The 26751-nt window shown below is 38.8% G+C and overlaps 2 long non-coding RNA genes across 2 annotated transcripts; both read right to left on the reverse strand.

Annotated features, from left to right (window-relative positions):
- Positions 1-223: 223 nt before the first annotated feature.
- Positions 224-2229, reverse strand: LOC141816099 (uncharacterized). The gene is made up of 3 exons (XR_012600649.1): positions 1634-2229; positions 1140-1224; positions 224-425 (listed from the first exon to the last, which is right to left on the reverse strand). It is a non-coding gene; the product is annotated as an uncharacterized LOC141816099 (long non-coding RNA).
- A 1500-nt stretch (positions 2230-3729) lies between these two features.
- On the reverse strand, positions 3730-6605 carry LOC141815456 (uncharacterized). Its single transcript, XR_012600549.1, has 5 exons — positions 6240-6605; positions 6055-6135; positions 5827-5890; positions 5244-5317; positions 3730-4175 (listed from the first exon to the last, which is right to left on the reverse strand). It is a non-coding gene; the product is annotated as an uncharacterized LOC141815456 (long non-coding RNA).
- Between the last annotated feature and the right edge of the window lie 20146 nt (positions 6606-26751).

A 26751-nucleotide genomic window follows, 5' to 3' on the forward strand; every position in this document is an offset into this window, starting at 1 on the left:
TGTTTAAGCCAACAGCTATGAAGATTCCAATGTTTATTAAGCTATCTCTAGCTATGTAACGACCGCCCTTCTTACCTCAAGGCGATCCGTTACTTATTTGCTAAAATCTACTATTAATTTAAAATTTTCTTTCTATGTGATGGTGGAATAAACACATGTATTAGTAATATGTCACTTGCAAGTAAAACATAAGAATACTAAGCAGGCTACCATGATTAACTCATATCACAATAATAAGAAATCTAAACATAACATCATGCATATTGTTCAATTAAAAGTGCGGAATTAAATAACATACAAATTTAGTTCATTCTACTCTAAACATAATGCAAGTTCCCCAAGGATCTGTATTCTATGTTCCACCACAGCACACACTTCACATCGTCCCTGCCGCCTCCACTACTCGAATTTTTCTTTGCCCTTATCTGCAGTACAAGGAAAATAAAACTATAAGCATAAAGCTTAGTAAGTACCATCCTACTCACAAAACGATGCATATTTTAAAATCATGCTTTTGAAAAATATGAAAGGAAATATCTTCATGCTTATAATTTATTGTTACTGAAACCTATACGCTAGATAAATATCATGGCATACGCATCATAACAAGCACATTGACTAAAATCATAACTGAACTAAACATGATCTTAAAAACTACTTTCACTTCAAGTTAGTAATGAACTTTTGAAAACTTATACATATAGTAAGTGAAAATAGTAATCATCCTGCTGTGGGCCCGGCATTGTGCTAACTATGCGCGCATCCCTAAATAGATCCGAGGTAGCTAATCCCGAACCCATTAGGGTACTACTAGGCGATCTGAGCCTAGGGGCGATCTAGGAGCCCACCCATGGACGATCTGAGTCCAAGCACATGCCACATAAAAGTAAAATACTTTCTTTAATCATTCTTTTCTCTTTAACCTTGCATATACTAGGCGATCTAGGGCCTAGGGGCGATCTAGGAGCCCACCCATGGACGAACTGAGTCCATAATTACTGAGGCAAGGTAAATTATTTTCATAAACATTCTGTAAGAGAAATTAATCTCCACATACATACATAAATTTTTGAATAACTAAAACTATGGATTTATGCATACGAACGGAGCTACTTATACTGCAGGTGAGAGGTACTTACCTTGTCCGCTTAGTAGGGTTTTAACGTTAAGGTTTGTGAAATCGGAGACCTTCTCCGAGGTGCTCTAGCACCTTCTTCGCGCGACCTAGCAAAAGAAATCATACTACAGCTTAACCAAAATCATTAACCTAAGCTAATCCTTCGATTAATGATCCAGTAATTATTTAAATACTTACTCAATTATCTAACTTAACAACTCAATTAACTTACCTAGATTAATCAAGCTAATTAATTAACAACTTATTTCACTAATCAATTTAATCAACCTAACCTTAATTAATAATTAACCCGATTAATCAAATATATTACTGCTTAATATTTATTAAACTAGATTAACAATCCTTTAATCAATTGAACTAATTAATCGATCTAATTCTATTAAACTAGGTTAATTAAACTTATCCAATTAACTTAATTGATCATCTGATTAACATCAATTAATTAATTAATTAAACTAATTAACTATCTAATTAATTAATTACTTGATGCTTAACTTGCTTCGTTCGCGCGGAGGGGGAAGCGAAGTTCGGGTTGCTGCCGGCGGCGATTGGCAGTCGACAGCGTTGGCGTCGGGCGCTGGCTGGACGTGGCAGAAGGCGGCGCTGGTCGGTCCGTCACCGCCGAGCGAGCAGCGGCAGCTGACCTACGGCGGCGTTGAGCAGGGGATGAAGGAAACAGAGGGGGGGCGGCACTGGTTTCGGGCTTGCCCTGATGCAGACGACGAAGGCGGCGGCTGAGGGTGCAGCGGCCGCAGAGCTTCTCCACGCAAGCAGCCGTCGAAGGTGCGGTGGGAGGGCGGCGGCGGCAGTTCTTCAAGGAGGCTCGCTGCGGCTGTGGGAGAAGGCAAAACAGGGAGCGGCGGCTTCCAATCGGAGGAGCTCGGCTAGGGTTTTCTTGTTGCTCTCCTTCTCACGGTGATTGGCGGCGAGCTGAGTCCGACTGGCGTCGGTGAAATAGAGAGGAGAAGAAGGGGGTTGCTAGGGCTTCCCTTCCTTGATTTGCTTGCTCTCTTCTCCTTAGCCCTCCGCCCTCCGCCCCTTCTTATACCTGTGGCCGACGCGAAGAAGGCGGCGGCTGAGGCGGAGCTTTGTCTCCGTTGAGCACGCGAGAAGACGAGGTCGGCGTGAGGCGCGGGTCTCGCGGAACGGGGGGGGGGGGGGGAGAAAAAGGCGGAACAGGAACACTGCTATTCCTTACCGGTTCGGATTTCAGATTTCAGCTTTTGATCCTATAACCTAATAATCTGTTAATTAGATTTAATGGGTTTGTTTAATCGAGCTTTTATTGGGTCCTTAAGTGGGCTTTAAGGCTGATTTAATTGACTTAAATGGGTTCTTAAGGGATTGGGTTTAATCATCATCCTCAAATAAACTTAATTCAATTAACTATATAGTATTTCATGATTAATTATTAAATTTAATAATTACTTCCTTCTTAATCTTTACTAATCCATTAGGATTATTTACAAATAATGATCCCTAAAATTTTATTTAAACCTACATATTTATGAAATATTCTAAATCTAACTAAAAATTTCAAGCGTGGAAAAATACAATGGTTCCATTGCTAATGTTGGACAATCGCTAATATTCCATTGCTAATGTCATAATTTTTAGTAGTTTTCGATTAATTTTTTCTCCCTTGAGCAAAATCTCTCGATCTCACCCAATCATTGACTCTGCCTTTCCCCTCGTTAGTTTCTGACCTTCCACTTCGCGATTCCCAATCGGTAAGTTTCTCCTTTTTCTCTCCTCTTTGCGATTCTAGGGTAGCTAGTTATCTATGACGTTAGGGTGGGCCTAGCTGAGTTTGTCGGCGTCGGACTCAAGTTGGTTGAGTCAGCAGCAACGGTCTCGGCATGGCCAAGGGATCAACACGGCCACGGTCACTACCGCTACCACGACTGCTACCACGGTGATGAGCTTAGCCCAGTCGCTACTACTTCCGTGACCACAGGTTCGCCCTGGTCGCTGCTGCAGCCATGGGTTCTGCCACTTCCACGACCATGGGCTCAACGGCTGCGGTGACTATGGGCTCACAGGGCTCAGCTAGGTCGAGCTCACCGACCACAAGCTAGACACGGCTGAGCTCACAGGCCACTACCTCGGCTCGAGTGAGCTTGCTGGGCATGGCCACAGCTGGACCGAGTTCATCAACCCCAACTTGAGTTTTGTTTTCATAGTTGCACTTTTAAAATTTGTGAGAAATCATTGATTTTACATTTAGGTTAATTGAAGAAGCAGAAGTAAGATTTCAGAAGTTCGGGCACCTAGATCTTACATTTGTAAATATCATTGCAAAGTTGCATCTTTAGTAGGTCTCCTATGAGTTTGAAGTCATGCTTTCATGGGTTTTAGATTTGCAAACTAGATTGGGCTTTTTAAAGGCAACTCATGGATTCAATTAGTTGAAATAGGTACATATGTCTTAGTGTTGATGAATGTGTAACATTACTAGAAAGCAATTATGTATTGATAAATTATTGATTGTAAGTAGCCTCAGACATAATCATGTTTAGCAATGCAAAAGACAATAGTTAATGTCACGACCCGGGAGACGACCGTCCGAAAAATTTCGACAGCATCTCCCCTGTATCTATGACAATTCCCTGGATACATACACATATATAAGGCTCACACGGCCAATCCATAACATGCTATGGATTTATACAAGTAAATAAAAGTAAATGTGACCCACACGGTCACTCAACACATCCTACTATATATGAAATACATCCGCAACTTCGTTAATGAATAAAACTCATCAATTCGTCAAAAAGATATAATAAGCAGCAGAAAGCACAGTATACTAAAATCTCGAACAGAGAATAAAATCCGTAAACACCATATACGATGGAAGCAGTGAAATAAAGTCCGAAGTAACAATACGATGTATAAACTCGAACTACAAAAGAAAAGTAATACTCAAACGTATACGCAGATACAAATCCACAATACAGAGTATCCATAAAACTGCTGTGAGATGGTAAAACTGGCAGGATCTCCTCGGCATCAGCTGTAGTCTCCTACCTGATATCTGGGAAGACAGAAAAATCCCAGGGTCCAAAAGATGTGAGTACAAATACTCAGTGGGTAATAATATAGAAAGACAGTGCATGAATAAAAGAAATAACAAAAGGATAGTACATATGTACATACCAAAGGTCAACAAGGTATCAGTAATATCTCTGCAGATAAATAGCAACTAACATGGATCTCATGTAATGCATCATATGAATGACATGTCAAACATAGTGCAACAGTCAAGAGTCAAACAAGTAGACAATCAAAATGCAGTATCAGTGTGGTCCAATACATATATATCATGCACATGATGCACATATGCATGATGCAACTGCCCCACTCACTACAGCACTCGTGCAAGCATCTGAGGCTGGGATGGCCGGCATCTGGGGATCAGTACTCCGCGCCCTACATCAAAGTAGTCCGGTGATCCAAATCAGGGATCAGTGCTCCGCGTCCGGTGATCCCGTAGCTATGATAAGCTACATATCCTATGGCCGATATCTGTCCTCTAATACTCATCACCGACGTACCAACCATGTACTCTCCGAGTACCACCCCTATCCGGTGTCGAGGTCAAATCATCGACTCGGCTGCGTACACTGCCATACAGCCGTCGACTGCGTACACTGCCATACAGTCGCCATCATCATGATGGAAATAGGGTATAATAACCACCTATGTAGATATACAACTAAGTCATCTACCATCACGATAGACCCACAACAATGGGATTTACAATCGTTATCATGCATCATGATGAGATGCTCAAATCATAGTAATCATCACCTACTATACTAATCAATAAGAGTAGGTACAAGTCATCATGATCGCAAGTATCATAAGGGAAGAATCATATCAATAATGATCATAAATGTCATATCAAGGATAGAAACAGTAATCAGGAATGATAATCCAAGATCAACGGCATAAGGACAAGCATGGTATAACATGAGTAATGAAAAAGGTATACAAATAACAGGAAAGAATCACATCAAGGTATCAAGCTACAATGACTATAAAAGAATCATGCACTGGAAAAAGAAAGAACTGTATTGACCAAATACAGTAAATTACCCACCTGATAAATCGCAAGTAAAATCCTAGAACCCCAAAAAAATAGATCCTCGTAAGTAGCTGATCAAAATCAAGGACCTACAAAATAAATAATACATCCCTAAATGAAATGTCATAACAACGAAATTCTAACCAATCTAGAGTTAGTTTATTCCCATTCAATTAGCCTAACTCAGGTTAGACTAATCTGACCATTAGGTTGTTATTAACACGATTTAATCAAACAAATTAATTAGCTGTATTAAACAAATTAATACAACTAATTTTGTATTTAATCAACTAGTCCCAACATTTCAAACCAAAACTAACAGATCAAATCTAATTGGATCCGACCTAGCTCCTAATAGAAACCAACCGATCCAATTAAATTAACACCTGTTAATTTGGTTCATGTCAAGGACCAATAAAGATTCAATAACACTACCAAAACTAATTAACCTAACTAATCTACTATATAACTCCTAACCTAATCAAGACACTGCTCCATTTAATTCCCTTAATCCACAATCATTCCACACCATCAACAGAGTTATTCCATTAAATCCAACAGTAAACAAGATCTACTAGATCAACAAGGAGAACCTTACCTCGATTCTGATCAATCCCTTTTTCCTCATATCTCCTTGCTCCTTTGATTCCACAATATGGAACCTAATCAATCCAAGAAACAGAACATCTTAACCAATTGAACTGTAGTCTGAAGTTTCTAATCTCCATAACGAAACAGAATCCACAGATCCTCACCCTATAGTATAGTACCATAAATCTGTGTAAAACCTAGCAAAACTCATAACCAACTTAAACCAGGACTTTACCTCAGATCTATTAGCAAGAATCCTGCCCATCCACTTTGCTCCAATCCACAAGAGACGCCCACTTCTTTACAACTGAAGTTCCTGCACAATATAGCGATCATAACTTCAAGCCACAAATCTATCTCCGTGCCGGAAATGTTTCCTCGGCAGCAAGAACAGAACAAACCAAGAAATTCTAAACCTACCTCAAATCTGATTGAAATCTCCAAGGCTCGGTTCTTGAAGGTGATCAAGGACCATATGCTCCGATCCTCCTCCGTAGGTCCCTGCCCTGCTTGATCGACTGGCGCCGGATCCTCTAATCACCAACCCGTCAAGATTCTCCGCCTGCATGCAAACCTCCGGTCGCTCTCAGCTCAGAGAAATCGTCGGAAGGGAATCGCGTGGTCGCAGACAGCAGAAAGAGGGAAAAACTCCGGCGAGATGGGAAAGAACCATGGCCTCAAAGAGTCGATCGCGAGGGAGAGTAGAGGAAGAATCGCTGATCGTGAAGGGGAAGAGAAGATGCGTGCGGAGAAGCTCTGCGGCCGGATGTCGCGGCTGGAGAAACTTCTGCGCGATTTGGGAGAAGGAACTCGTGGCTTCGCGATTTTTGGGAAGAAGAGAAATCCTAACGGGTTTTGGTGGCTTATTGGGTTAATGTTAACGGGTTCAAGCTATAACCACATAACCCTAATTCCATTACCCTTTAGTAGCTCTAATTGGGTTGCTCTTGGGCTTAATGGCTTGATTTAATTGATCTTTAATGGGGGCTATCTAATTAGCCTCTTAGTTAGGCTAAAGGTTTAAATTAATTAGATTACCTCATTAACCTCAATTAAAACCCAAATCCTTTATTTATTAAGCCTTTACTGACCAATTAACCCCTTAAACCTTATTAATTAGGGTAAATTTGTTTGCAAATTACCCCTTAAGTTCCGATATTTTACAGTTAATATTGTTAAAGAACATAGTCATTTTGTAATTAATCTTGTGTTGCTTCCACAATCATCGATAGGAGTTGCATAAATATCAAATTTTGAATACTAATATTATGACAAGGTTATGATGATTTAATTAGGAATATTTTATTGGAATTTATTTTTTCTCAAAATTAGACATACATAATAATATTAGTCTCTTTTTTTGAATCTACCTAGGCAATTGCCTTTTTAAATCATAATTCCAACTGATGCAACCTACTACAATTAACTTTATCAAATGTAATTACAAAAAGATGTCACTTAGTCATTTTGTAACTGATAGATTCCTTAGTATTTGTTTAGTAAACAGTAAATTGATATTTCGGTAATGTTTTCTTTGCTTGTGTTGTACAGTGGCTTGGCCTCTTGGTGGTTCCAATCAATTGCAAAGAAGAGCAAATTTAAAAAGGTTAATATTAACTATAATATGTTGGGCTTTCAAATTTAACACAAATATGATAATATTAACCTTGTCAAAAAAAAACTACATCTTACATGTTATAAGAATTTAATTAAACTTTATGTGGCATGGTCGCTCGATAGGTTAGTCAATCACGACCTCCTATATTTAGCCTTGGCTAGCTACAATATTAATATTCAAACTCAAACTGAATTTTTGGTTTAAATTTAAATGTTATTGATAGTATTAAGTCTAAGTGTTTAAGAATTAATTTAACCTATCTGCGTGTTTAGTTTTACATATTATTTCTATTCAATGGAAATTTATTATTGCAGAAGGTTATAATTTATATGAATAAAGCTTAGATACACAATAGATTAGAAGATTGATTTATCTGAGCTGAATATTATGCTGGAGTTGAAGAGTTTATGAACTTTGCTAACCAGAATGCATGAATGGTGCAGAGTTATGTTATCTATGTAATCATTGCAAATGTAGAAATAAAGCTTTCTGTGATGGATACTGTGAAAGTAAATATATGTAGAAATGATTTTGTTTCAAATTATTAAAATTAGTACTACCATGGAGAGCTTTATTTTTTTGATGAAGTTGGAACTTCGGCTGCTTCTTCATCTAGCACAACTGTTTTAGGGCAATCAACATCTAATGAGAATGTGATGCAATCAATGGTTTATGACGCGATGAATGCAGTTGATCATTCAAATGTAGATAAAATACCAACACCTGAAGACATGTTAAAGGCTAGTGAAAGAGAAGTATGGGAAGGTATTCCACTTGGTCAATCCTAACTATTAGCTACTACAAGGTTATTGAACATCAAGCAAATCATCATTGTTTTATACGATGACATTTGTTAATTAATGTTAGAGTTGCTCCCTACTGATCACCAAATGACTGATAATTTCTACAGTCCAAAGAAATCGGTGAGGAGTTTAGGGTTGCTCGTAGAGAAGATTGATTGTTGTATAAACAATTACATGATATATTGGAATGAAAATAATGAACTGATTGAATGCAAAATTTGTATTCATCCTCGTTATAAGCATCATAGTCGCATACTAGGGATGAAATAGAAAAATATTACATGGAAGGTTATGTATTACTTCTCGTTAACTGAAAGACTTCAACGCTTGTATGCATCTATCGCGACAGCTAGCCACATAAGGTGGCATCATGAGCATGTGCAAGAAGGAGGTATAATGTGTCATGCTTGTGACTCCCTTCTATAGAAACATCTTGATATTTTCCAACTTTGCGATGTAACCACATAATGTGAGATTGAAACTTTTTGCAAATGGATTTTAACCATTTGATCAGTCAAGACAGCAATATTCATTTTGGCTAGTTATATTAACACCCTACAATTTACCACCATGGATGTGCATGAAAAATCAATTTATGTTTCTGACTGTGCTTATTGCAGGTTTAATGAATTTGAAATAGAAGATAGATATTTTCTTGCAACCTTTGATTGTTGAGTTGAATGAATTAGGATCAGAGACTAGTCAGATTGAGTTTCTTGGTTATATTGTTAGTGCTAAGAGAATTGCAGTGGATGAGGAGAAGATTAAGACTATTCGTGAATGACCAACACCAAAAATCATAACTGAAATACGTAGCTTTCATGGGTTAGCAAGTTTTTATAGGAAGTTTGTTAAAAATTTTAGTACTTTAGCTGCACCCTTGACTGAAGTTGTTAAAAAGAATATTGATTTTTATTGGGATAGTGAACAAAATTCAGCTTTCAACTTACTCAAAGAGAAGCTAACTTCTATACCAATATTTGCATTACCTAACTTTGCTAAAACTTTTGAAATTGAGTGTGATGCATCAGGAATAGGTATTGGAGCTGTGCTAATACAAGAAGTTCAGCCCCTTGCTTATTTTAGTGAGAAACTTAGAGGAGCAACTTTGAACTATTCAAATTACAAGGAGATGTATGCATTGGTGAGGGCTTTAAAGGTTTGGCAGCATTACTTGTGGCCCAAAAGTTTATCATTCACACTGATTATGAATTATTGAAGCATTTGAAGAGCCAAAGTAAGTTGAATAGACGTAATACAAAATGGATGGAGTTCATTGAGTCATTTCCTTATGTGATCAAATATAAACGAGATGCTTTGTCTCGAAGGTATACCATGATCTCTACTTTGAACACTAAATTGTTATGTTTTGAATACATTAAAGATCTATATTTTAATGATCATGACTTTGAAAATGTATTTCAAGTTTGTGAACATTTGCATTTGGGAAGTTTTATAGGAATGAGGGGTATCTTTTTAGGGTCAATATGTTGTGAGTGTCTAATTGTTCATTAAAGGAATTATTAATCCAAGAGGCTCATGGTGGGAGACTAATGGGACATTTTGGTGTAAAAGAAACTCTAAAAGTTTTGGTTGAGTATTTTTTTTTAACCTCACATGAAACAAGATGTAGTCAAGTTTTATGAGAAATGTATCACATATAGGCAAGCAAAATCTAGATCTTTACCTCATGGATTGTATATACATTTACCAATTCCTAGTGAACCTTGGGTGGATTTCCATTGACTTTGTTGTAGGCTTACCTAGATCAAAATGAGGTATGAATTCTATTTTTGTTATTGTGGACAAATTTTCTAAAATGACTCATTTTATTCCATGTAGGAAAGCAAATTATGCTAACCATATTGCTGATCTATTCTTTAGGTAGATCATGCGATTTAATAGAGTGTCGAGAAGTATAGTTTCAGATCGTGATACAAAGTTTCTAAGCTACTTTTAAAAAATTTTATGGGGAAAGTTGGGAACAAAGCTTTTGTTTTCTACAATATGTTATCCACAAATAGATGGACAAAGTGAGATAGTAAATCGTCTACTTTATTACGAGCTATTATTCAAACTAATTTTTGTTTACCACATGTTGACTTTGCTTATAATAGATCTGTGTATTCTACTACTATTTTTTACCTTTTAAAGTGGTATATGGGTTCAATCCCTTAACTCCGTTGGATTTGTCACCTTTTGCCTATCTCTGAGCAAGATAGTTTAAATGGTACAAGAAAAGCTAAGTTTGTAAGGCAAATGCATGGGAAAGTTAGGTGGCAAATTGAAAAAAGGATCAAACAATATGTTACACAAGCCAATAAGGGACAAAAGAAAGTAATCTTTGAACTAGGAGATTGGGTTTGGATTCATATGAGAAAGGAAAGATTTCCTACTAAATGTCGTACTAAGTGCACCCATGAGGCAATGGACCATTTCAAGTCATTGCTCGAATCAATGATAATGCTTACAAGCTTGACTTACCAAGTGAGTATAATGTGAGTGTTACATTTAATTTTTTTTATTTTTCTCCCTTTGATGTAGGTGATAAAGATTCAAGGAAGAATCCTTTTGAGGAGAGGGGGAATGATAGAGTCAAACAAAGTGAACAAGTTGCTCAACCAGCTAATATGGATCATGCTCAACCCACTCTAGATGTTATTGATGATCCATTATGCATCAATGGAGGCCCAATTACAAGGGCTAAGGCTAGAAAGATGAAGAAAGTACTTAATGTACTAATTAAAGATGTGAAGGCCAAAGTTTCAATTGAAAAAGGTTTGACCAAAAGCAAGTCATGTAGCTTAGTCAACCTAATTCAAGCCTTGGATGGGCTTAAGTAGCCACTTAAGTCTCATGTTTATATAGTGGAGATATGTAGACTCAATTTCTAGCTTTATTTGGGTTGTAATGATGTCATAAGCTTAAAATGGCTAAGTAGTCTACATAAGTCTTTACTAAATGGAATTCCTTTTGGCATTGTAGGATTTTTAGGTCACCCAATATATAATATCCTAGAAAAATTGTAGGGTTGGAACTAACCAATTAAAGACCCAGTCTTAATTAGTTCAAATTAAGTAGGTTGAAACCTAAATTAACCAAGCCTATTTACGTTAAATAGGTCGGATCTAGAACTAGGTTAAGATTATGATAAAATGAAGAGGATGATAAGATTCGTATCGTAAAGACGAATCAAACAAAACTGGTTTAGGTCAAATCGAAGATCGTTTGATTAGTGAACCAAACAAACCAAGATTAAATCAAACTGAACCAAGTTGGTTTGGTTCGTACTGGAAGATGTTTTGATAAAATAAAATGGATGAAAAGATTCATCTTGCGAAGATGAATCCAACAAAGTTGGTTTGAGTCAAATCAGAGTTCGTTTGGTTAGTAAACCAAGCAAACCAAGATTGAATCGGGTTACTACAGTAATCGGTTCAATCGTTATAATAAATCATAAGTTGTTAGTAGGTTTAAACCGATCAAACTCAAACCCCGGTTTCACTACTGTTCACTCCTCATTAAAACTAAAAATCACTCGTTCTCCTCTGTTCCGCGCGACTCGCGCCCGCCGCGCCCGCGTCTGCCGGCGACGATCTCGGTGAGAAACCTATAAAGACAGCCGCCGAGATGGATTCTCAGCGGGACGGCGCCGCGTTTGCCCTCGCGATCCAACGCCAAAGTTCTGCTCGCCCGCCGCCTCCCTCGCCTAGCTGCACAGCCAGAGCACCGCCGGCCGCCGCGTGGAGAAGACCAGCGCCATCAACTTCGCCGCCGCCACAACTAGTGCCGCTTTTCCTGCTTCTCCAGCCCCTTTGCCGCTGCGTCGCCGCGTGAAGAACACCGCCTCTGCTCTCCTATCTTCTGCACCGACATCGCCGCCCACCGCGTGGGGGAAATCAAGCAGCCGTTGCCACCACAGTCGCCGTCAGACAACAAGGAACGCAACGAGGAACGCATCCGCCACGTGCCTTCACTATCCTCCCCCTCGAGCAGCTGCCGCGGGCAACCATCGGAGAAGAAGGTTGTCAGTGCATAGTAGAGGTAACGGAAAGTGTGGATTCATTGATTAAGTAGATAATTAAGATTAATTAATTAAAGTTTGAGGAAACAAATGATACGACAGTAATTAAAGTCAATTTAATAGTTATTAATTAATGGTTTAAATTGATAATGATTAGAAATGATGAATGGTTATCAATTAGGGTTAAGAAATTGATATGGTGATAAATCAGGTATACGTTTTATTGTTTAATTTAGTTTATTACTCGGTTTAGTAGTGTAGTTATAATTAGTGAAGTAGTTATTTATTTGCGATTAATTGCCTAAATCGATAACATGATTGAAAGGGATTAGTGGTTATCGATTAGGGTTAGGTAATTAATGTGGTGATAAGCTAAGTATAAAGTTATTAATTGTTTAAAGTTTATTAATTGATTTAATTAATGTAGTTAAGTAATTAAATTATGGATTTAATTATTAATTAATTTGAATAACTAATTAATAGGAGGATTAAGATATAATTAAAGAGAGATTAATTATATAGGTTAATTAGATTAATCAATGGATTAATAAGTGATGAGATGATTTGGAATGAGGATTATAGGTTATAAAAATATTGTTAAACTTATAGTGAGTGTTATATGTTATAATCTACAGGACCTTGATCCTGTTATATAGAGAGATTTTGGTTTTTGACGAGCGTCACACAAGGTGGGTACTCCTGTGCTTGGTCAATACAGGTCCTCTTTTTGTAGTGCATAATTTAATTGTTTATCCTGTTGCTATCCTTAGTACATTGTTGTCTGATTTGTTGCTTAGTTCGTTGCTTGATACTTATCGTTGACCTTGATATAATCTGTTCATCATCAATACAGTCTTCTTAATTGTTGTTTACCTATGTTGGCTTATCATGGTTGATGTTGCACATACAACGATATTATAGTAACTATCTATTGAATTATGCATCATAACATGTTATTGTTATTGGGGGGTATGCAGTTGTCTTATTGTGCGCCCCAGTTCACTGCCCCGAGGGGGGGTGACTGGGGATGTAGAGTGCAGACAGTGACTTGCGTTGTGATTATGTCCTGTTGTGCGCCTCAGTTCACTGCCCCGAGGGGGGGTGACTAGGGATGTAGAGTGCAGACAGTGATTTGCATGTATGTCCTGTTGTGCACCCCACGTTATTGCCCTACGGGGGTGACTGGGGATGTAGAGTACAGACAGTGACTTGTTTTTGTTTGTGATGATTGTTGCATTTTTACATGCATTTGTTGGCAGGTTATTATATAGTTCACCTTATTCATATGTTTACGGTTGTTGCATTTATCTATTATGATTGTTGCACTTGTTGCTATATGCCTATAAAATTGTTGTTATAGGACTGCTGCATTCGTATGACATGGCATACATGATTCTTATATTATATGTTGACCTTGCTCCGGTAATATCATGTTGAAACTGTATACTGTTTGACATCCATGCTTATATTATTTGATACCTTGCTATATTGTGCACTTTCCTTTTAGTACCCACTGAGTATTTATACTCACCACCCAGTTCCTGGGGTTTTCTGTCTCCCCAGGTAACAGATAGGTTTTTCTTAGAGCTTGGAGATCAGCCGGATTGCCCCCATCTCACAGTAGGGCGACATGGATGTTCCTTCGTGTGTTTTTTTTTGTGAGTACTTGGTATGGTTTCCGGATTTTACATGGATGTGTAATTCTGTATTGTTTCCGATGTGTGGTTTTCGGTTTGTATACGAAGTTGTGGTTTCGAATTTTAGTTGTATGTGTGGGATATGTGTATGTGGCCGTGTGGGTCTTTGGTGATGTAGAAGACTTGTATTTATTTATGTTGAATTGTATTCTTGGTCGTATCGGCTTTTATGTTATTATGTACTTAGGAAATTGTTATGGTTACTGGGGAGATGTTGCCGAAATTTTTCAGACGGCCTCCCGGGACGTGACACGATAGCTATAAATAAAGGGCGTGACGGCCACACATGTATCTTTTGATATGTTTTAAATCTAAAACATGGTGAGGCTCTTACTTGTTGGTTCTTTATTAAACTAGAACTTATTAAGACATTCCCTTGTGGTGTTCAAAGACTTATCAACCTCCTTAAGATTATGACGTCTTCCCTCTTCGTTTATATGAAGGTTCGATGTTCCTAAGCATTGGCTTGAGGTTCTATTCATCATTTTTATTGATTTAGACTTTCCTTTTTTCTTTATTCAATTCATTGGTTCTTGAGGATTTTCTCTCATGGGTTCACATCAATAAGTCTCTTCTAAATAGAATTCCTTTTGGTCTTTTAGGGTTTTTAGGTCACCCTATAACTATAAATAAAGGGGGTGGCGATCACACATGTAAATTTTTACTTGTTTCATTCTAAAGCATGATGAGGCTCTCACTTATTAGTTTTTCATTGAACTAGACCTTATCAAGGCATACCCTTGTGGCATTCAAGGACTTATCAACTTCAATCCCAAGGTTGTTGTGTTTTCTATCTTCTTTACCAAAGCTCGTGCTTTTTTAAATATTGGGTTGAGGTTTTTTTCATTTATCTTATTGATTTAGACTTTCCTTATTTCTTCATCCAATTTTTTGTGGGTTTATGAGACATTTTTCTCCTTGGGTTTGCATTAGAATGTGTTTGTGTTTTCTTCATCTTAAGGTTTAGGAGTAAAGGGAGTATTGAATATTTTTTCCTTTGTTTGATTTCTTGCAAAATGGAGAATCAAATTTCTTCCACACATCACCATTGGAATATACCACGTTTAGTATATCAAATGACATTTAAAGGTTAAAGATTGAATCAGATAGATGAACCAAAGTTTCTTTTTCTATTTACGGTATCAAGCAAATGCAAATTTATCTTTTTGTGCATTTATCTTGTGTCATTCAAGCTAAGAGGTGCAATTAGAATATATGTAAGATACGAGAAATTTTGCTAGTGGGGAAGAATGGAACTCGTCTTGCAAAGACGAAATGAACCAAACGATATTCACTTTGTCTTCGCAAGATGAGTTCAATTTAGGTCAAATCAGAGATTGATTGGTTAGCGAACCAAACGATTCAGTTTTGAACCAACTTTTCGTGATAGAAGAGATTTTGACAAAATAGAAAAGATGAGAAGCTTCATCATGGAAAGACGAATTGAACAAAACTGATTTGGGTCAAATCAGAGGTCTTTGGTTAGTGAACCAAGATTAAACCTGATTTGCTACAGTAACCAATTTGATTACTATAGTAAATCCGGTTTTAAGCCGGTTTAGCCCAAACCCTAATCCCGATTAAACAAGTCACTGTAGCTCCTCGTTATAACTAAAATTGTGAGATACCTTTCAGCATTCGCCACCGCTACTTTCCCCTCTCCCTCCTCGTGCGCTCTCGCGAGCACCAAAATGTTGCCACCGGCCGACACTTTCCCTCCACTCGCGACCGACAACCGAGGCTTCACCCTCTGCACGCCCGTCGCCTTGCCTCTGTCGACCTCCATGATCCTTGATCGCTGTAGTCGTGATGTAGCTGTTGACACCTGACGCTGCCACTCTGCACCACCTGTCACGTCCCGAGAGATAACCACCCGAAAAATTTCGACAGCATCTCCCTTGTAACTATGACAATTTCCTGAATACATGTGTACAAAAAGGCCAACGCGAACATAATATGGACTACACGTCCAACCACACACAACACAGATACATAACGGATAAGATATATGGCCTACACGGCCACAACAACTAAACTAACACATGCAACTAAAACAAAACGTAAAATTGATAAGTCCACAATATCACAAGAGTTACGTAAAATTGATATATAAGAAAAGACCAATACTGTATATAGATATAGGAATCATGCAAGCTCAAGTAGTGCATGGTGTCATACAATGCAGCAGGTATATATATCAATCAAGTACAAGAGTCACACACAAATATGTTGTAAATAACAGTGCAATATAATAGTAATCATAATAGCAAATGCATGCAAATATGTAACACACATCACAAGCAACATACATGGTCACTGTCTGCACTCGTCAGCCACAGTCACTCACCCAGTGCAGTGAAATGACGCGTCAAACATAACATACTACATAGGCTCCAACAACTAAACACCCTAATCAGGTGGGGAGCGGGCAGTCTCTCTCAGGAGGGCAATATAGCCAATCCTGGTCGCACCCAACTATGGCGCAATAATTGCTCTCACCCATGTGTCACCTCAATACGGTGTCAGGGGAGTGCCAACAACAAATACAGCTAACATGCTGTCAACAACAACTACTACTAACATGTAGATGTTATGATGATCATCCAACATATAATAGCTACAACAAATCAGCATAATCAACAGGAATCAAGATGCATCATCATAGGTCAACAATATAAAAGTTGAGACTGTTCTATCAATGGATAGATCAATCAGATGTCAACCAGCATGTATCAAGCAACAAACGATATCAGGTATCAACTGAGTAACTAGCATAGGTAACAGGGGTATCAAAAGAATAATATCAGATCATGTTAAAGGTCAACTGGCAAGTATCAAGCAACGAATATCAACAGGTATCAACTAGATAAATAGCACAAGTATCAATAGGGTAAATAACAATAGCAATCGATCATGCACTGAAAGAAAAACTTGTATTGACCAAGTACAAGGTATCCACCTGAATCAGATGACCGTCAACAACAAAACCTAGAAAAGTATAACACTCCATGTATATAGCAGGATCACAAATCAATCAAGATCCTGTAAAGGAATAAACGACATTCCTAAATACAACGATTAAACTAATAATTCACACTAAAATCCATACTTAGTTTAAGTCAGATTTAGCCTAACCTAATTAGCTAACTAACCTAATTAACTAATCAACTCTACCATTCCCTTAGTTTACGACTAGATTCAACAAATAAAACCCAACAGTCAAACACATCTTAACAACACAACTCCACAACTATTCGGCCTTGAATCGTTCCGCACTTGGAACATCTAAAGCCTAATGTAACCTAACACAAAATCAGTATAACAACGCACACACCCTACAAACAGATCAGTAATTTGATCAATTCTCGGTATCTAATAGAACACAAGCAGCCCCTTCTCACAAGACAAGTTTGATCCACTAAACAAAAACCAAACCTCAAGAACCGATCCCATAAAAACTCAATCAACCATTCCTCCCTGATTAGCCCCATAGACTAAATCAAACCTAACTCTAACAATCCTAATAACCATCAATAGATCCACAACAATCAGAAAATCTTAACCACACGCTAACCATTCGACAGAGTCAAGACCATCAACACAACCCCACATCTGATCCATTCAACAACATTACTAAATAAAATCCGTAGTAAACTCGATATTGATCTAACCGAGTTCTTGCAAATGAAACAACTATAGCTTACCTCAAATCCCCTTGCCTAGAACATCTCATATTCCAGCTCCTTGCCACAGCTCATCTTCTGTTCAATAAACAAAATCAAGAATCAGAACCACACCCACTCAACCAGACTCAGATTCGTTGCTAAGCAATACTAACCAAATGCAGGAAAGGAGATTCACCTCAAATCGAACCCTAATCCAACTCCTATTCTTCCTTGTAGGCGAAATCAACGAAATCTTACCAATCTGATTTCCAACCGAATAAATCTGTAAATTCAACCAATTCCAAAATCGACACTCAAATCCAAAGACAACCAAGAAATCCAATGAATCCCTAAAAAACTTCAGTTCTTACCGATACTTCTCCTCTTCGACTCCATCTCCCATGCTCCTGTTTGCCTGAATCGCCGCCACCCAAAGTTGAGCAGCCACTTCCCCAACTAAACACCGTTTAACATCCGAAGCTCTGGTCGCTGGTGACTTCACCTAATCTCGCTTCCAACTCCGGCCAACTACTCTTGCGCATCAGCGAAGAAGGAGGCGGCGACGTCAGATCGGGAAAACAGAGAGGAATCGCGAGATAGGAAAGAACAGTAACTGGGTTTTTAAGGTTCTTAACGGGTTGGTTAAAATCCATTAAGACCTTACCCATTAAACCAATAACCTAAAACCTATAGCATTAACCCTTTAATCCATCCAAACCATATAACCCTAATTCCATTATCAACTAAATTAAGTTTCTAATTAAATCTAACCTAATTTTGATTTTAGGGTTATTTTAAATTAAACCACATTAACTTTTTAGGGTTAGTTTAATTACCCTCTTAATTAAGGTAAATTTATTTACAAATAACCCCCCTAACTTCTAGTATTTTACATTCTCCCCCACTAATAAAAATTTGATTCCCAAATTTACTATCTTCATACTATAGTGTAAAAACACTGTAGTAATATACTCCCATTTCCCTTCGGGTATCGATATTTTTGGAAGAAACCCAACTGGTCTTTGCCATTCAACCTTCATCTGCTGATACACTAAGCATCGCGCAACAAAGTCTGCGATATCACTTCATGTCATTCTACCAATATGAACGCTTAAGGTCCCGATACATACGAGTTCCAATGGATGTATCGCAAACCTAGAATGGTATACCTCCTACAACAACTCCTTAATCGGATGCTACTCGGGAACACATAGTCGTCCTCGGAACCAAAATATCTCATCTGTGTCACGAGAAAACTCTGCCTGCTTTCTGGAATCCACTCTGCTGCAGATGAACTAAAAATGCTGGTTGCTAGCATGTGCCGACTTAATCCTCTCCACCAGAGCTGACTGAGCAACCATCGAAACCAGAACACCCTGTTGAGTCTGACTATGCTCCACCAATCCCAACACTGAAAACTATCAAACAAGATCAGTAACCGTCACCAACTGACTAGCCAGAATCCCATGAGGTTTCCGACTAAGCGCATCTACAATCATATTAGCTTTCCCTGGATGACGCATTGGTGTACAATATGAAGCTGTCATCACTAGAAGGAATCAACAAAATCGGAGCACTGACTAATCGCTGCTTCAGCTCCTGGAAGCTAGTCTCACAAGCCTCTAACCAAACAAATTTCACCCCCTTCTTGGTAAAACGAGTCAGTGGTGTTGCGATAAAAGAGAAGTTCTCTACGAATCTCCGATAATAATCAGCCAAACCCAAAGCTACGGACCTCCTGAACGGACTTGGGCTACTCCCAACCAGTAACGGCCTCTATCTTCTAAGGATCTACAGAAATACCTCGGCTCGATACAACGTGTCAGAGAAATCCCATAGAAGATAAGCAGAAAGTGCACTTGCTGAACATCGCATGCAACCGCTCTCGACATCGTGTCTCTAAGTCGATGCGGAGACACTACTCATGTTCTGCCTCCGAATATATTAGAATATCATCAATAAAGATAATAACGAACCGGTTCAGATACTCCAAGAAAATACGATTCATCAGATTCATAAATATGGCCGGAGCATTGGTGAAAACCGAACGACATCACCAAAAACTCATAATGTCCGTACCGAATATTTTTTCCTCCTTTTCTTCATCTTAAGGTTTAAGAGTAAAGGGAGTATTGAATATTTTTTCCTTTGTATGATTTCTTGCAAAATGGAGAATCAAATTTCTTCCACACATCACCATTGGAATATACCACGTGTAGTATATCAAATGACATTTAAAGGTTAAAGATTGAATCAGATAGATGAACCAAAGTTTCTTTTTCTATTTACGATATCAAGCAAATGCAAATTTATCTTTTTGTACATTTAGCTTGTGTCATTCAAGCTAAGAGGTACAATTAGGATATATGTAAGATACGAGAAATTTTGCTAGTGGGGGAGAATGGAACTCATTTTGCGAAGACGAAATGAACCAAATGATATCCATTTCATCTTTGCAAGACGAGTTCAATTTAGATCAAATCAGAGATTGATTGGTTAGCGAACCAAACGATTCAGTTTTGAACCAAATTGAACCAACTTGGTTTGGTTCGTGATAGAAGAGGTTTTGATAAAATGGAAAAGATGAGAAGCTTCGTCATGGGAAGACGAATTAAACAAAATTGGTTTGGGTCAAATCAGATGTCTTTGGTTAGTGAACCAAGATTAAACTTGATTTGCTACAGTAACAAATTTGATTACTATAGTAAACCCTAGGTTTTAAGCTGGTTTAACCCAAACCCTAAACCCTGTTGAACAAGTCACTGTAGCTGCTCGTTATAACTAAAAGTGCACGATGCCTTCAGGCGTTCGCCGCCGTTGCTTTCCTCTCTCCCTCCTCGTGCACTCTCGCGAGCTCCAAAATGTTGCCACCGGCCGACGCTTCCCCTTCACTCGCGACTGACAACCGGGGCTTCACCCTCTACGCGCCCGCTACCCTACCTCTGTCGACCTCCGCGATCCTCAGTCGTTGTAGTCGAGATCTAGCAGTCGACGCCTGACGCCACCGCTATGCATCACCATCGACCGTGTGTTCACCGTCGCCTTCCTCATCCTGTCGCGATCTTCCGTCGCCGCCACCGTCCCCTACCGACTAACGCCATCCGCCGAGAGGAGAGACTAGTGATGAAGTCAAACCAAGTGAACAAGTTGCCCAACAAGCTAATACAGATCATACTCAGCCCACTCTAGATGTTGTTGATGATCCATTATGCATCAATGGATGCCCAATTACAAGAGCTAAGGCTAAGAAGATGAAGGAAGCACTTAATGTGCTAATTGAATATGTGAAAGTCAAAGTTACAATTGAAGAAGATTTGACCAAGAGAAAGTCATATAGCTTAGTCAACTTAATTCAAGCATTAGATGGGCTTAAATAGCCATTTAAGTCTCATGTTTATGTAGTAGGGATATGTAGGCTCAATTTCTAGTTTTATTTGGGTTATAATGATGCCATAAGCTTAAAATGGCTAAGTAGTCTACATAGGCCTTTACTAAATGGGCTTTCTTTTGGCCCTTTAGGGTTTTTTGGTCACCCTATAGCTATAGATAAAGGGAGTGGCGACCACACATGTATCTTTGACATATTTTCAATCTAAAGTATGGTGAGGCTCTCACTTGTTGGTTCTTCATTGAACTAGAACTTATCAAGGCATCCCTTGTGGCGTTCAAAGATTTATCAACCTCCATCCCAAGATTGTGGTGTCTTCCCTCTTCATCTATACCAAGGTTTAGCTTTTCTAAGTATTGGATCGAGATTCTATTCATCCTTCTTATTGATTTAGACTTTCCTTCATTCTTTCTTCAATTCGTTGTGGGTTCTTGAGATTTTTCTCTTTGGGTTCATATCAGTTGGTATCTGAGGTTAGGTTTTTCCAAATCGATTTGGTCATCCTTTTTCTTTTGTACTTGAAACTTTATCTATCTTGTTCATCATTTGATACTTATTGTTTGCATTTCTTTCAATCTTTGTAAATCTTATTTGCTTGTTGCTATCAAAAAGAAAAAAAAGAAGAAAAAATTTTTATTTTTGGCCAAAAAGAGAAAAAAAATTATTTCAGCCAAAAAAGAGAAAAAAATATTTTCAGCCAAAAAAAAAGAAAAAAAAGAGAAAAAAAAGGTAAAAGAAAAAAAGCAACAAAAGGTGGGTATAGAGAGCTTGTTATTTCTTTCAAGTTTTGCTGAGATTTAATTATGACACTTGCCTAGATTAAGTTCTGACAAATTTTCTTTCAGCTATTATTATCTTTCAATTCCGTATTTCTTTCAAGTTTTGCCTAGATTTAAGTCTAGCACTTGCCTGATTAAATTCTGACAAATTTTCTTTCAACACTTATTTCAAGTATTTTTCAATTCTGCATTTCTTTCAAGTTTTGCCGAGATTTAATTCTGGCACTTGCCTAGATTAAGTTCTGACAAATTTTCTTTCAGCTATCATTATCTTTCAATTCTGTATTTCTTTCAAGTTTTGCCTAGATTTAATTTTGACACTTGCCTAGATTAAATTCTAGCAAATTTTCTTTCAACACCAATTTCAAGTATCTTTCAATTTTGCATTTCTTTCAAGTTTTGCCGAGATTTAATTCTGGCACTTGCCTAGATTAAGTTCTGACAAATTTTCTTTCAGCTATCATTATCTTTCAATTCTGTATTTCTTTCAAGTTTTGCCTAGATTTAATTTTGACACTTGCCTAGATTAAATTCTAGCAAATTTTGTTTCAACACCAATTTCAAGTATCTTTCAATTTTGCATTTCATTCATGTTTTGCCTAGATTTAATTCTGGCAAATTTCCTTTCAGCTATCTTTATCTTTCAATTCCACATTTCTTTCAAGTTTTACCTAGATTTAATTCTAGCACTTGCCTAGATTAAGTTCTGGCAAATTTTCTTTCAGCACTTATTTCAAGTATCTTTCAATTCTGCATTTCTTTCAAATTTTACCTAGATTAAGGTCTGCCAAATTTCCTTTCAGCTTTTATTTTCAGTATCTTTATCTTTCAATTCTGCATTCTAATAAGTTTTAATTCTGGCAAATTTCATTTCGGCACTTAATTCAAGTTTTTAATTCTGCAATTCGCATTCTTCTTCAATTCCTATCTTTTATCCTAATTTCCTTGGAGTTTTTCAATTAGTCAAAGAATGCTCACAGGGAATTGCCTCATTCTAAGTTCTTTAAAGAGCTAACAATTAGTGAGTTGAGTGATTGAGTGACAACAGCATACCTTAATGGTGACAAGAGGAGATGAACCAAGACCTAAAGAAACCCTTGAACAACTTGCCTTGAGACAACACTTGAAATGCATGCAAATCAGATTCAATCAAATCCTCGATAGATCAGAGAGGCAAGATGCTATAATTACTGGACTACAAAATAATTAAATTGATAGTGTTCCTACACAAAGTGCAAGGCAACATAACCGTGATGACAATGATGATGATGGCATTTCTGAGGACATTGATGATAGATCTTCTAGTAGCAGATCTGGTCATGTTAGAATTGGTGGTAGAAGAGGAAGGTCAAATGAATATGTGGATAGAAACATGAGCAATATCAAGATGAAGATTCCTTCATTTCAAGGCAAAAGTGATCCAAATATATATTTAGAGTGGAAAAAGAAAGTGGAATTAGTGTTTGATTGTCACAATTACTCAGAAAAAAAGAAGGTAAAATTTGCTACTGTTGAGTTTATTGATTATGCTATTATTTGGTGGGATCAAATAATTCTAAATAGAAGAAACAAAGAGAGACCTATTGACACATGGGAGGAGATGAAATCTATAATGAGAAAGAGGTTCATTCCCTCACATTACTATCGAGATTTGTACCAAAGATTACAAAGTCTAACACAAAGGTCCAAGACTGTGGAGGAATACCATGATGTGGACCAAGGAGGGAATACAAGCTTACAAGACAAAACCAAGGAGGAGGAGGCATTGAAGGGAATTGGAGGACCCATGACAAGATCCAAGACTAAGAGAATGAAGCAAGCTTTGGAAGGCTTAAATAAAGCTCAAGGAAAAGGAGGATCAATGCACAATAAGTTTAAATGAATGAATGAATAAACTGTAGCGTCCGTCAAGGCCCACGTAAGGGCGGGCATTACACCTGCCGTGAATTCCCTTCCTCCAGAACGTTCTCTTCACCTCAAGTCCCTGCCGCCTCCTTTGCAGACTTCAGTCTTTTTAGGGGGGACCCACGATTTTGTGAGGGAAATGATACTGCCACCGACCATCTTCGTAAGTATCAGGAAATGGTTGTCCCTTACCTAGGTTTGATGGGCCTGTGCGATGGGATGTCTGAATCCTTTACCAAGGTGAGATAACTATACTTGTTGATCTGACCTCTTTTCAATAATAACTATATATTGCTTATTGGTTGTTATAGGCGGATATCGAGCTAAAAGTGTTGCGTCAGCGCATTATCTAGACGGAAAAGTAGCATCGTCGCTCAGCGATTGGCCTGACCCAATTGCAAGAAGAACTGTCTGCCAGGGGTGAGCCTGACATCTCTATTGAGACTAATGAACAGTCCGTGGATCAGATTCGCGCGGACCTGCTCCAACTAGAGCAGGCCAAGGCTTCCACAGAAATGGGGACAGAACAGTGGCATCAAAGGGCGCAAGAGAGTGCTGACCGATTGCCTATTCTGGAGCAAAAGCTTGCTCAAACCAAAGTTCTGTTGGAAGCCGCCTTAGAGAGAGAACGACAGCTTCAAGCAGAACACTCTAAATGGCAAGCTGATCTGAACACGGCTTCTAAAAAGCAAATTATGCTGACTCAACAATTAACAAAAGCTCAAGAGAAAGGGGAGGAGCTGATTTTGAAACTGGAGGGTTCGGAAATGGCTCGAGAAGTAGCTCAAAGAGAATTAGAGGCAACCAGGACTGAATTGAATGAATATCAAGCTTGCAAAATGGCTCGATTGGCCGAGCACAAGGAAAAGTTTCTGGCCTCCCAAGAATTCTTTGACTTATTATCCTGTCGCTCTGGTAAGATGTTAGAGCATGGGTTCAATGGGGCTTTAGGCCAACTTATAATGGCCAAGATCATATTGTCTGACCAAGACCTCAGCTGCTTAGACCTTCAAAAGGTGGTGGATGATCTTCCGGAATCAGAACTGAGTGATGCCCTTCCTGAAACCCTACCAGAGACAGAGATCCAGCCAATGCCTTAAACCCCCATTTAATATCTTCTTTCCTCTTTTTAAATGATATTTTGTGCGCTTGTAATTGGGATATTTCCAGATGAGGTGATGTATCCTCAATTTTTTTTTGGGCCGAACTAGTCCATGCTTATTTGGTAAATTAGCATCTTTAGATCGTATTGTTATTCCAATTAATGGGTGAAGGGGGTTAGGACCAGACTAGATGGCATGTGTGGGTTCAGATGCGTGATCATACCCATTCATTGATAAACATATGGTAGTGTTTCAATTTTGGCAGGAAAAACTGTAGGGTGGCATTTTGAACCATTAGCAAAGATTTGCTTGAGAATTGATTTGGGACGGATAATTTGAGATAACCGCCGTTGAAGTCATCATGGTAGTCAGCTGGACGGGGCAATCCAAATCTAATGCCTTTTCCATAAAGAATTCATCCAACGGTTAAGATAAACCCTGAATTTGACGTGATAGGTGGCGTAAGGCAAATCACCTTTTGCCATTCCGTCTGTACTCATTAATCACTGACGACATTACTCATTGTGGTATTGATGTGCAGACTTTTTGAGGCCCATTCAGAAGATATCGTCTGATTCTTCGTCTTCTGCTTTTACTGCTGATTAATGACACAAACTTCTGTGTCGTTGATGAGTCTTGATGCATGTTATCGGACGGTTCAGATATCAGTTATCGCACTATATATATGTTAGGAAGGTTTCAACTCTTCCATCATTCCCTGAACTCCCTTTCTTAGCTCTATTCTTCTACTACCAGGAAGAAGTCATGTATCGTTCCTTGGAGCACGACCTGAGGAAACTCCTAGACGAGAGAGACGCAGCAGAATGAATAGCTGAAACATGGGCTATGTAGGCCGTGTCACTGCTGGAGCAACTAACGCGACTCCAACATGAGCGGGAGCATCTGGCGACCCCCAATAGGCCCAATCGTTTGAAGTGGGAGTTAGCTGCTGCTTCTGCCAAAATGAGAAGGCTGGAGGAAGACATAGCTGTGGCGTGGGAGAAAGCTTAGCAGCTCCGAGCGGGTCTGTCTGCGACTTCTAATGAGGCTCGACTGCTTGCCATGGAGCTTCGGGAGACCGCGGAGCAGGTGGATGCTTTGGAGCGGGAGTTGGCCCAGGAATCATCGGCTTAGGGCCCTCCTCCGCCACTGTCACCCAGCCCCAGCCCTGACCAGGAGGAGTAAGGCAACGACGAGAAGTCACCGCCTTCCCTCATCAGTTATCTTGTTTCTATTTTTTGCTTCCTTCTTTTTGATGTATCCGTATTTTGCATGAAGGGAATGTTTTTACTTTTGCAATCATGTAGTGGCCTTGAGGTACCAAGTTCATATTTAAATAAATTATCGACGTGAATCACTGATAAGGCTTCAAAAACCTGACCTGAGCTAAAAAAGAACCATAATACTGAACCCTTGACGAGTAAAGCCCAAGAATAATATACTCATAAAGCCAGGTTGTTTGGTAAGGTGCTTGAGGTATTTTGATGTATCATTAACCTTTTGACTGGAAAGGTCCAACAAAAGACCCATAACCAGAGTTAAATTATCACATACCATATACAACAGAGCCCGGTGTAACAGACGTTATGAAAGCCCGAACCATCAAAAAATGGAAGAAAGTCGATTTATCGGTGAGAGGTTGAAAAAAGCCTTAGGCCAGAGGATCGTAGGAGAACGAGTCATGTATATACTGACCTGTCAGTGAGGGGCCGAGGGGGCCTTGAGTAATAAGGAGTCACAGAGGACCGCACCATTTAGGCCTATCATAAGGCTGAGCCATCAGCGAGGGGCTGAGAGGGTCATGAGCAGAAGGGGTCACCGAGGACCGAATCCCTTAAGCCTGTCATAAGACTTAGCCATCAGTGAGGGGCTGAGAGGGCCATGGGCAGAAGGGGTTACAGAGGATTGAACCACTTAGGCCTGTCGTAAGGCTGAGCCATTAGCGAGGGG

Source organism: Curcuma longa, chromosome 2 (assembly GCF_044706935.1).
Source record: "Curcuma longa cultivar G26 ecotype Majalengka, Jawa Barat chromosome 2, ITB_CL_G26_1.1, whole genome shotgun sequence".
In the NCBI taxonomy this organism is placed as follows: domain Eukaryota; kingdom Viridiplantae; phylum Streptophyta; class Magnoliopsida; order Zingiberales; family Zingiberaceae; genus Curcuma; species Curcuma longa.